The sequence below is a fragment of the Primulina eburnea genome, chromosome 14, assembly GCF_022965805.1.
Source record: "Primulina eburnea isolate SZY01 chromosome 14, ASM2296580v1, whole genome shotgun sequence".
NCBI classification, from domain to species: Eukaryota; Viridiplantae; Streptophyta; class Magnoliopsida; order Lamiales; family Gesneriaceae; genus Primulina; species Primulina eburnea.
The window spans coordinates 23,829,197-23,841,126 of record NC_133114.1 but is presented as its reverse complement, the minus strand read 5'-3'; the positions used below and the strand labels follow the sequence as shown (position 1 = coordinate 23,841,126).

General features: G+C 34.6%; 2 long non-coding RNA genes across 3 annotated transcripts; both read left to right on the top strand.

The window, feature by feature from the left end:
- The first annotated feature begins 2,918 nt into the window (after positions 1–2,918).
- LOC140812945 (uncharacterized) lies at positions 2,919–4,473 on the top strand. 2 transcript variants are annotated; one of them, XR_012113796.1, is made up of 5 exons: positions 3,130–3,235; positions 3,383–3,500; positions 3,640–3,718; positions 4,094–4,226; positions 4,311–4,473. It is a non-coding gene; the product is annotated as an uncharacterized lncRNA (long non-coding RNA). The 2 variants fall into 2 exon arrangements; XR_012113797.1 differs by lacking the exon at positions 3,383–3,500 and having other exon boundaries at positions 2,919–3,235.
- A 69-nt stretch (positions 4,474–4,542) lies between these two features.
- LOC140812946 (uncharacterized) lies at positions 4,543–6,831 on the top strand. Its single transcript, XR_012113798.1, has 3 exons — positions 4,543–4,664; positions 4,745–6,041; positions 6,668–6,831. It is a non-coding gene; the product is annotated as an uncharacterized lncRNA (long non-coding RNA).
- The last annotated feature ends 5,099 nt before the right edge of the window (positions 6,832–11,930 follow it).

Here is an 11,930-nt window from a genome sequence, read left to right as displayed (position 1 = left end):
CGGTTGTTGAAAAACCGTCGCAATATAAACTAAGCGGCCCCCCCTCTATCGGAATCCTAGATCCGCCCCTGAACACATTGTTGATGAGGCAAAGAATTTTCAATCTGCTAGATGGATTTCACCTCCTGAATCTGCTTGGTGAATTTTCAGATTTGATCTTAACCATGTACATCCATCTGTTATATGTTTACCGATTCATATAGAAAATGAACAAGTTTTAACATTTGCTGCTAATCAATCATTGTTAACAATCCAACGATTAAAAAGATTGTTAACACAATTTTTCCACATGAACAAATATAATAATCACGCTCAACAGCTAAATTGCTTATATGTCGAATTCCCTGAATATTTTACTTGGCACAATGATTCCAAAGAGTGGGAACCTCGTAAAAAGCAAGATGTCATAGGCCGAATTTTTAGTTGTCGTCCTTCTGACAATGAAAAGTTTTATTTAAAATTGTTGTCAATGCATGTCAGAAAACCAGTTTCTTTTAAAGAACAGTCAATGAGGTAATCTTCACAACATTCAGAGAAGCCGCACAAATGTTAGGCCTGATAGAAAATGAAAACACTACTGATATGTGTATCGAAGAGGCTGCTGCTTATCTAATGCCTCATGTTTTGCGACATTTGTTTGCTACTGTTCTTGTTTTTTGCTACCCAAAAAATCCTATTCATTATGGTTAAAATACCAGCATTTTCTCTCAGAAGATTTTGCTCAAAACAAAGCTCTTACTCCCACTGTAATTAGTCACAAAGTTCTAGACATAACTGACAATTATCTTTACTCCATGGGGAAAAAATTGGATGACATTTTCCATATAGACAAAGATGTAAGCCAAAGTTTTGATGATAGCTTAGCAAAAGAATTACAATCTGAACGCGACATTACTGTTCCTGTGGAGGACCTATTAGCTGTTGATCAATTAAATTTAGAACAAAAAATGCTTACATCATGTGCATAATAATCTACCAACTGCTTTCTTCATTGATGGTCCTAGAGGTACTGGAAAAACTTTCCTATATAAAGCTCTTCTTGCTACAATTTGCTCCGCTTGTGACATAGCAATTGTTACAACAACTTCAGGGGTTTCAGCATCTTTGCTTCCATGAGGTCGAACTTCTCACTCAAGATTTAAAATTCTTTTAGAGGACAACAATATCAAATCCTGTAGTACTAGTAAACAAAGTGCATTAGCACATTTAATAAAACTAGCAAAACTCATTATTTGGGATGAGGCTACGATGGCTAGGCGTAGTATTATTGAAAAATTCAATGAAATGTTACAAGACATTATGGATTCGAAATTATTATTTGGCGACAAACTTGTTGTATTTGGTGGTTATTTTCGTCAAACATTGCCCGTTATTCTAAAAAGCACAAAGGATGATATTATAGATGCTTCCATTGTTATGTCACCATTATGGAATCAGCTAACTAAAATAAAATTCCAAATAAATATGCGTGCATTATTTGATTCTAACTTCTCATCTTGGTTGTTGAAAATTGGCAATGGGATTGAAGCTACTAACAAAGACAATGAAATCCAAATCACATCTCACATAAACATCTCATTCACAGATGACATTGCGTCTTTGAATACGTTAATAAACATGGTGTTTCCAAACATTACTGATTCTAATTTAAATATCTCTTTATTTGTAAAACGCGCAATACTTACAACAAGAAATGACTTTGTTCACGAAATCAATGATGTTCTTATAAATAAATTTCCTGGCGAAGAAACAACCTACTATAGCTGCGATGAGAACACAAGCAATTGTGTAATACCAGATCAGGAAGACTTATTCCACTGTTTAACTCCTCAAGGAATTCCTCCACACAAATTAACTATTAAAATAAATTCATCAATCATGTTGTTACGAAATATTAACCCAACTGAAAGGCTTTGCAATGGTACACGTTTACTTTGCAAGGGTTTTAGTAAAATTTTTATCTATGCGGAAATTTCAGTAGGCACACATGCAGGAAAACCCGCCTTCATTCCTCGAATAACGTTAGAATCTCCGCATGATGATTTTTCATCTATTCCGTTTAAAAGAAAACAAATTCCAGTACGTTTATGTTACGCAATGATTATTAACAAAGCAAAAGGTCAAACTTTAGATTTTGTTGGTATTTATCTAAAAGAACCGGTTTTTTCATATGGACAACTATATGTTGCATTATCGAGAGCTAAGAATATGGATCAAGTGAAGGTACTTATTAGATCACCAACACCATTAGTTCAAAGCGTTAAATGCACTAAAAATGTAGTATACAGTGAAGTTTTGGATGTTGCACATGCTTATTGACGCATGTTAGTTTTTATCTTTCTTATCTTTTTATTAACAAAAGTATTGCGTACAAAATATTATTAAACATCCATGTGTATGCTTTTAGTCTATTTAAATGACATTGTTAGCTCTACAAAAAAAGGTATGTTATAGTCTGATAATTCAAAATTAGAGATTTTTTCAGATAAATTATGCATACGTGTATGCGAATTATTCATGAACATTAACTTCTCTTATTTTTTTTTACATTCAGACCACTAGAAGAGAAATGTACAACTTTGGCAAATCTGAAGCCAGTTATCCGCAACTGGTTTGTTAGAGTATTTGTTTCTGAAAAAACTCCAATTCGTTTCTTAAAATGGGGAAGGCAACAAAAACTTGTTTTCATTGATAAAGAGGTAAATTACATTTTAATCCTTGGACAAAAAATTACATTGAACTTGTTTTTTATGTTATCTATTTGTTTCTATAGAACGGAACCATGCAAGGAATTATATATGACCAGGATGTTGAGCAGCTGGACAAATTACTTCAATTGTACAAGACATACGACATTGGGAATGCTAAAGTTAAATAAATAACTAGCAACGCACCAGTTTTTGCATTTTGTTGCACCAGTTTTTGCATCTGCGAAATATCAAATGTTGCTTGGTAGGAGTACATACATAAGGCTTGCAGATGAAGAGGAACAGTTGCCTACTGACCAAGCTTACCAATTAACGACATTTGCACAATGTCCTGAGTTGGCAGATGTGTCAAGTAAACAAATCAGCTAAGTTCTTCTTCCGATTTTCTTCTTCATCATATAAATACATTATATCTAAATTTATTCATGTGGTTCACCGTTATTATGCAGCGTAATTCATGTTTTCCCTCCACGGTTCGTTGAGAAGACAAAAATAAATTTACAAGAATTTGTAATCGTAAATGAAGAGTAAGCTACTTTGGTCAGGAAAAATGAATATTACTTGTTTCGTCGGAAATTGTTTTTTTAAAAAAAGAACATTTAATGCTATATTTCATTTTTTTTACTGAATATCTAAAACAGAAAATATTTGTTTTCTCTACTTGATTGGCGTAGACCCTTAATTCTCACCTTATGGGAAGAATTCCTCCAAACAGAAGCACTTTTTTGACTCAAAATGTTCACACTCTTCCTGTGATTTTAGGGATGCGACTTTCTGTCAACACATTTTATGGTACAATCAAATCTGTTTGATTTCACTATGTAAAACGGAAGAATGCTTTTTCCGAAACTATACATATTGTGCCATATATTTTGCACTTTTGTACCTAATAACATTTACTTTAATTCATTTAAATATAATATCGTTGTAGGATTATCCACTGGAACAGTACCAAACATCATAATCTTATTTGATCATCCAATACAACAAGCTGAACTACTAAAACAATGGTAATTGCTAACCTCATTAATGACCATGTTATTTTGTATGTTCATATTTATCTTCATTCAATTGTGATGTATTTTCTATATGAAATGCATTTTACACTTCAGTTTCCCTGCGATGTATTGTGGATACACTCACAAAATGGTTATGTTATCTTTGTACCATAATAAAGCAAGATATCAACAAAACATTACATTATGGTACATCAATTTATAAGAAGCAAATCCTGAACAAAAAGGTCAGCTGAATGAACAGTTGTCTTGTTGTCTTTGCTTATGTTTTCCTCAAATTTCTATCTTTTCCCTCATATTTCTTTCTTATATTTACGTTCTTTCATATTTCTCAGAAATAAATAACTAACATAAAGCCATTTTTTATAGGTTGCAAAGCAATAAAAGATATATTGAAAGTGTTGTCTCCCAGAAATTGTATGATAAAGCCAACCAAGAAACAGACCAACCATTTGACTCCCAAATCCGCAAAATTAGTCAGATCCTAAGCCTGAATGAAGTTGTAAGTCTGTATTTATTTACCTATTGATTTATCTAGCTTTGAGGCCAATAAGTAGTTCGAACATTTCCACACTTTGGTTCTCAGGTAAAATCCTTTTGGATCAAAGTTAGGATAACAATAAAAAACTCAGAGAATTGTGTATACTTTCTGGCTTGTCCAGATTGCTCTAAAACTTGTGGGGGTGCATACAAGTATGAGTTTACATGTTTTTATTGCAACCATAATTTCCCAAGTCCAAAACCCCTGTAAGTAACTAATACATTCTGAAATCCTACAATCATTAAAAACATGCCATCTTACTTATGACATACGTACATGTTACGATTCCAAACATAATTGTTTGATGGTACTGGGAATTTACATGTTTATGTGGAGCACAAGGAAGCAAGCATGTTGCTATGTATGTCAGGAAAAGATGTAATCGAGGCTGAAGAAAAGGTATATTTTTTAGACACTTAATTCTTGCCACTACAAAACTTCTCATACTTGGTCAACAACATTCATCTTATCGACCACAGGAGATGTCATTTTGCCTTAACATTTTTAATCAAAAGTTACGAAAGTCACAATTCCTTTTCCAACTAAGAACGTCGTGGAACAAAGCAAGAGGGAAAATTTTCGTTCGAAACACAATCATCGGATGTCTACCGGCTTCAGAATCATCATTAGCATCAGCATCGCATAGCTATGAAGATAAAGGTTCTACTTTCAAAGGTGAGGGGTTGTTACATGAGAACGTAGCTTTATCTGAATCCCAAGAAAGCAGCTCTGCAATGCAAGAAGAACACTTCGAAACAGAAATTAAAACACAGCATACCAGTATAACAGGTAAGAGAAGATTTGATTCCAAAGAGAAAGTATTTGGTGAAAGCTTAAAACATGTTAAACAAGACTGAAACACTGGTATAGATGTTAAAGTCTAGCATGTATATTAGTACCTATGTTTTTTTTTGGTGATCTCCAAAAATTTTTGTTTTTTTGCCTAACATTTGTAGAGCGGTGTTTTTTTAAAATCTCCGAAAAAAGACAAATTTTCCCCACCCAAATCGTTAAAAAGCATATACACAGATACATTTCCAAAATGATACAATCAACTATAAAATATTTGAACACCTACAAATTATTTAAAGTACATTAAATGATACCATGTTGTGCTGCATCATAGCCAAAACTTTCCAACCTTATATATATAGCATCGCTATTTTACTCTCAACTTACAATTAAATATTATTATATTATTTTTGTAAACCAAACAAAATAACAACTGCTGCAATATCTAGTCAATTAAAATAATTCAAAAAACAAAACATCTTTACAATTACAAAAAAAAAAAAAAAAAACAGACCTTTGACACCACAAAAAGCACACCTAACTAAGTCCCTGACACTTGTCAATAGTTAAACAAAGTTAATCTACTTTTAATGAGGTGGCAAAAAATAAGCACCCCATGTGTCATGGTTTATCTATGACTCACCCTAACTCATACAATTTATATAACTTCGTTTGCTTTTTTTTACCTTACGTATAAATATCCAAAAATCCCAAAACTTTCTCCTCAAAGTTTAAACTTACTTTTTTAAATCCAACTCTAATGGAAAACAACCGCTACTGTGAATGTATCGACTGCAGTCCATGTTACTACAATTTTCTATTTGAAAAAGAAGTCGAGGAACTAATGAAAAGGCTTTTCTCGAACCCAGTATGAGCCATCATCTTCCGAAGAGCACTTAATATGGATTCAAAGCTTTCTCTTCTGATAGACTATGCAGCCGATATCGAGACGGAGCTAAATCTCAACATTATCCGTCAACCTCAGTATGTACATTGAGCAAATAGTTAAACATTTATCTTATATACTAAAAATGGTCCATTTACAAAAAAATTAATATCGGGCTACTAAGAACTCTGAATAAGATTCAACAAAATCTTCATTTATAGTACTTGTTTTTATCTCACTCTTTACATCAATTTAAATTATTTTTTTATAATGCATAACTAGCTTTTATTCATGTCATTGATACGATGTATTTTTCCTCTGTTATATCTGTTGTCAACCATTTAAGTATGTAAATAACTTACAATATTACTCACAATTACCTAATGTCTAATATACATAGCTCGTTCTTAGTTTTGATCACATCCTACTATTTATAATCTTTGATTTGTAGATATATTCAACAAAAAAAACAATAAATAACATAAGTTTTCAAAATATATTAATGTTTAGACGCGAATACGTTCAAATAGTTATGTTTACAACGACATTAAAAATTTAAACAAGCTAATTGATTTGTTCTCCCAAATTGTTTCATTCTCAGTTCTTTAACATGATATGCTTAGAGTTTCTAAACAATTTCGTTCGCATTTATTTAACTTTTTATAATTGGATCTCAACCAAAATCTAGAAATTAACTAACTTTATTATCGAGGTTTTTTTTCAGGTACAACTCAACAGCTAGAGACCAAGAACGAAACCAGCGCGCAATACTACGAAAATAACTAAACTGTTTATGCTTTCTAAGTACGTGCTACTCACAAAAATTCCATAGTATATGTACAAATTATCATATTGTTATATTATCTACACTTTATTCCTATTCTGTCACCATACTTTATCCGACATACATTTTCTTTTTAATTACAATATGTCAGCCAATATGCAACAAAAAGAAAACATCATATACTGCACAACAAATCTAGGTAAACACCTCAAATATTGAGGTTCCAATACCTAGTATATATATAAATCTTAGACGAATTTCGTGTTCAAATATGTACAAGTTCAAAAAAAAATACATATATATTTGGTGAGATATATAAATCATAGACGAATTTCACACTAATCTCAACATATAAAAATATGTTAAAATTATTATTTTTAACTCTAACTATGAATCGAGTAAGCTTATCTCATTTTCTGAGACCGCCTCATTTGACACATACTCATATTTTTATTAATATACAATATCATAAATCATAATTGATTGACTTTAAACTTTCCAAATTTAAAATCTCAAACTTGAAATTCTTATATTTATTTACAAATATTATATTTTACTCATGCTACATTCGGTTAAGCATAAAATTTCCCAAATTAATTTTGAATGCAAATCACATGCCGGATAAACTTGTCCCAAACTCCAATTCTTATAATTCTCACCTCAATTCCTGTGGGGACCCGAACTTAATTCAATTCTTAATTACTTTCTGAGAATAATTAATCAATTAAATAAACAAGTTCTAATTTTTTTTTTAAAAATACGAGAGTACGCAGCATATGAAATAAGTCTTATCCCATTTACAAGATCACTATTCAGATCTAATTACAAGTCATGTACAACAATAAATCATAATAACTACTGTTTCTTCACTACCCTCAGGTGATATAACAGATATACTCCTAAGTCCGGATCCCCACGCTAACTGTCTTTTCTCATCCTCTTCTTGACCCTGATCCAGTCCCACCTGTTGTCATGCACACATACAAAACAAGACAACAGCCGGATAACTCCGGTGAGAATAAATCTCAGTATAAACAATGTAAACATGCAACAAGGCAAATGTCACATCCTTCATGCAACACGTCTCGCGCATATACGCGACCCTCCTCGGCGCATATGCGCGAGACATTATGTCTCATCGCGTGTCTTCCCGGCCTCACCTCCGCGCATATGCGCGAGGTTCTCTGGACTTCACTCGCACAGGCTCGCGCATATGCGCGTACACTCTCCGTGCATATGCGCGAGGTTCTCTGCCCATCTCGCGCATATGCGCGCCTATTGGTCGCGCATATGCGCGAGGGCTACTGTTCCTCGCACATTTTTATGCATTTTCTCGTCTTTCCCAGTCCGATCCTTTCCGTCTATAATCACATCAATTTATCAACAATTCATTCCGGATTATCATAATTAAAATCTCGGGCATTACATTTCTTCCCCCCTAAGATATGATTTTGTCCCCGAAATCACAGACAATCAAATCATCTCATAAGAGGTATATAGAAGCAGCTAAGTAAAATAACTCACATCAGTGGAATAACTCTGGAAACCTCCGTCTCAGAACTGACTCAGTTTCCCAGATAACTTCTTCAATGCCACGACGACTCCACTGAATCTTCCTAAGTGGAATAGTCTTCGTTCTGAGCTACTTATTCTTTCTGGTCAAGAATCTGAATCGGCTTTTCGAAATAACTCAATGTCTCATCCAACTCGGCCTCATTTGGTTGGATGACAAGTGAAGCCTCAGGCAGATATTTTCGCAAGAACAAACATGAAAAACATCATGTATTCCAGATAATGAAGGCGGTAAAGCGAGTCGATAGGCACGATCTCCTATCTTCTCAAGAATCTCGTACAGCCCAATATATCGTGGAGATAGTTTCCCTTTCTTGCCAAATCTGACCACTCCTTTGAAAGGTGAAATTTTCAATAATACTTGGTTTCTAGCCTCAAATACCAACGGTCGTCGTCGGACATTGGCATATTTGGTTTGTCTGTCTTGGGCTGCCTTCATTCTCTTCTGAATCAGCTTCACTTTTTCAGTCATATCTCTGATCATGCCAGGTCCGATCTCAGGAACCTCAGAGATATCATCCTAATAAAGAGGGGATCAACATTTATTTCTAGGGGTGAGTATTCGGTTAATTCGGTTAAAAACAGAACCGAATTAACCGAAAACCGATTTAACCGAAAATTTTTAGACTAACCGAGCCGAACCGAATTTTCACAAAAACCGAATTAACCGAACCGAATTAAAATCGGTTATTTCGGTCGGTAACCGAATTAACCGATTTTTTTTTAAAAAAAATTACATTTTAAAAATTATATATAAAATTAATAATTAATATTCTAAAAAAATTAAAATTTTAAAAATTATACATAAAATTAATAATTAATATTCTATTTTAATCATAATAAAACACTTTATTCGTAAAAAAAATTAAAAAAATTAATTATAATATACAATATTAAATATAAAAATATTATAAATTTTATTTAAAACATAATAAAATAAAATCAAAATTGTTTATTTAATTATTCGGTTAATTCGGTTAAACCGATATTTTTTTACAAAAACCGAAACCGAACCGAATTAATCGATTTTTGAAAATTTCGAAACCGAATTAACCGAATTAACCGAACCGAATTTCCGAATTAATTTGGTTCGGTCGGTTAAATCGGTTTAACCGAATTTTTGCTCACCCCTATTTATTTCCATACAACGCTTCGAAAGAAGTCATTTCAATACTCGTCTGATAGCTGTTGTTGTACGAAAACTCACCAAGTGGCAATGCATCTTACCAGCTAGTGTTAAAATCAAGCATTACTGCTCTCATCATATCCTCCAATGTCTGGATTGTCTGCTCAGACTATCTATCGGTCTGTGGATGATATACGGTACTAAAATGTAACTTCATATTCAAAATCTGCTGTAAATTCTGCCAGAAGTACGATGTAAACCGGGGATCATGGTCTGCTATTTTCGACTTCGGCACTCTGTGCAGTCTGACTACCTTTCTGACATAAATCTCAGTCATTTGGTCATGTCGGTACGTCATCTTGTACGGAAGAAATCATGCGGATTTGGTCAATCTGTCACTCACAACCCAAATCGCATCACAACCCCGGGAGGATCTCGGTAACTCGGTTACAAAATCCATGGAGATGTGATCTCATTTCCCTTCAGGAATAGACAAACTTTGTAATAGTCTTCCGGGTATATTTCTCTCGGCCTTTATCTGTTGGCAATTTAGACATTTGGCTACAAATTCAGCAATATTAGTTTTCATTCGTTTCCACTGAAACTGTCTTTTCAATCATTATAAATTTTTCTGCCATCAAGATGAATACTAAATCGACCGTTATGCGCTTCTGACAATATCTGTCGTTTCAATTTTGAAACATTTGGCACACCAAGACGATTATTCACATACAGAACATTATCACGAACCTGATACTCGGATCGATGTTCTGTTCTAACTATCGCTATCGATTCTGTACATTCGGATCACCTTTCTGAGATACTTTAATCCTCAAAATCAGCTTTGGTTCGACTTGAACAGCATATAATCTCAATGGTCTGCTATCTGTCTCAAATACCAATCCAGACAAACAGCAATCTTCTACCATCTTCGACACACTCATAGTCGATAAGGATAAAGAACATACCTTTCGACTCAGTGCATCAGCTGCCGTATTGGATTTCTTCGGATGGTATTTGATTTCACAATCACAATAATCCACAAAATCACCAGTATCTGGTGGAATAGTCGACACCGTAGCACTGGTCAATCTCTTCTTCAAATCAAGAAAACTAGATTCACAGTCTTCTGATTCTGAACGCTGTCTTTGAGATATCAAAATTCCCTGACTCTCAGCTAATGATATCTAGATCTCAGATCGATCTTGGAATATACAGAAGAACCCTGCAACTGATCAAATAAATCATCAATACGAGGAAATGAATGTTTGTTCTTTACCGTCGCCTTGTTCAGTTGCCGGTAATCAATACAGAGTCTCATTGAACCGTCTTTCTTCCTTACAAACAATACTGGTACACCCCAAGGAGAAACACTCGGTCTGATGTACCCCTTGGCCAGTAAATCTTTCAACTGGTCTTTCAACTCTTTCAATTCTATTGGTGACATTCGGTACAGAGCTCTAGAAATTGGAACTATACCTGGTACAAATTCAATGCTGGAGTCTATCTCTCAAATCGAAGGCAATCCAGGAATCTCATCTAGAAAGACGTCAGCAAACTTGCACACCACTGGCAGATCGGCCAATGATGGACTCGATTTCAGTAAATCAACTGAATAGACAATGAATCCTTCTGTTCCTTTCTGCAATAATCGAGTCATCGACATAACATATATCAAAGAAATTCTGGCTCGAGGACCCTTACCATAAAATCTCCACTCTTCAGCCATCTCGGGTCTGAATCGTACAACTTTGAGGAAACAGTCAACGGTTTCTCTTACTTGGTTAGCATATCGATACTGATAATACCGTCAAAGTCAGACAGTCCAAGTACAATACAATCTAACTCCATTTCATACCCGTCATACTGTAGCATACAATGTTTTACAGAATTCACTGATATCAAATCTATCCCCAACGGAGCAAAGACATACACTACAGTAGATAAAGACTCAACAGGCAATGCATGACTCAATGCAAATCATTCAAAAATAAACGTATGGGAAGCATTTGTATTTATCAATACAAAAGCAGGATAACTACATCAAGAACAGTTACCTGCAATATCATCATCTGGTGCTTCTTGAGCCTGCTCCTCGGTCAAAGCAAATAATCTGGCCTGCTGTCTAGGAGGTTGGCCAACGGTCTGGCTTCCTCCTGGCCTCTGCTGTGACTGAGATGGTGCTAGCTGAAATGAATGAACAGCAGCTGATCGTCTACTCCATTGTGCCGCTGATCCAGATGATTCGGCTCCCTGGGATCTTTGGGAACCTCTCTGGGGACATACTCTGGCAAAATGTCCCTGTTGTCTGCAGATGTGGCAACTACCAAGCACTCATTGGCATTGCTCTGTGGGATATCTACCTCCGCAAGTTCTGCAGTAAGCTCTGGTATAACTCTATTTAGAACCACTGGAGCTAGAAGAACTGCTGCCAGACTTCTTAAACTGTTTTCCTCTAGCTTTCAAGAAATCCTTCTTTCCACCACTGCTGCTGCCACCCTCAAA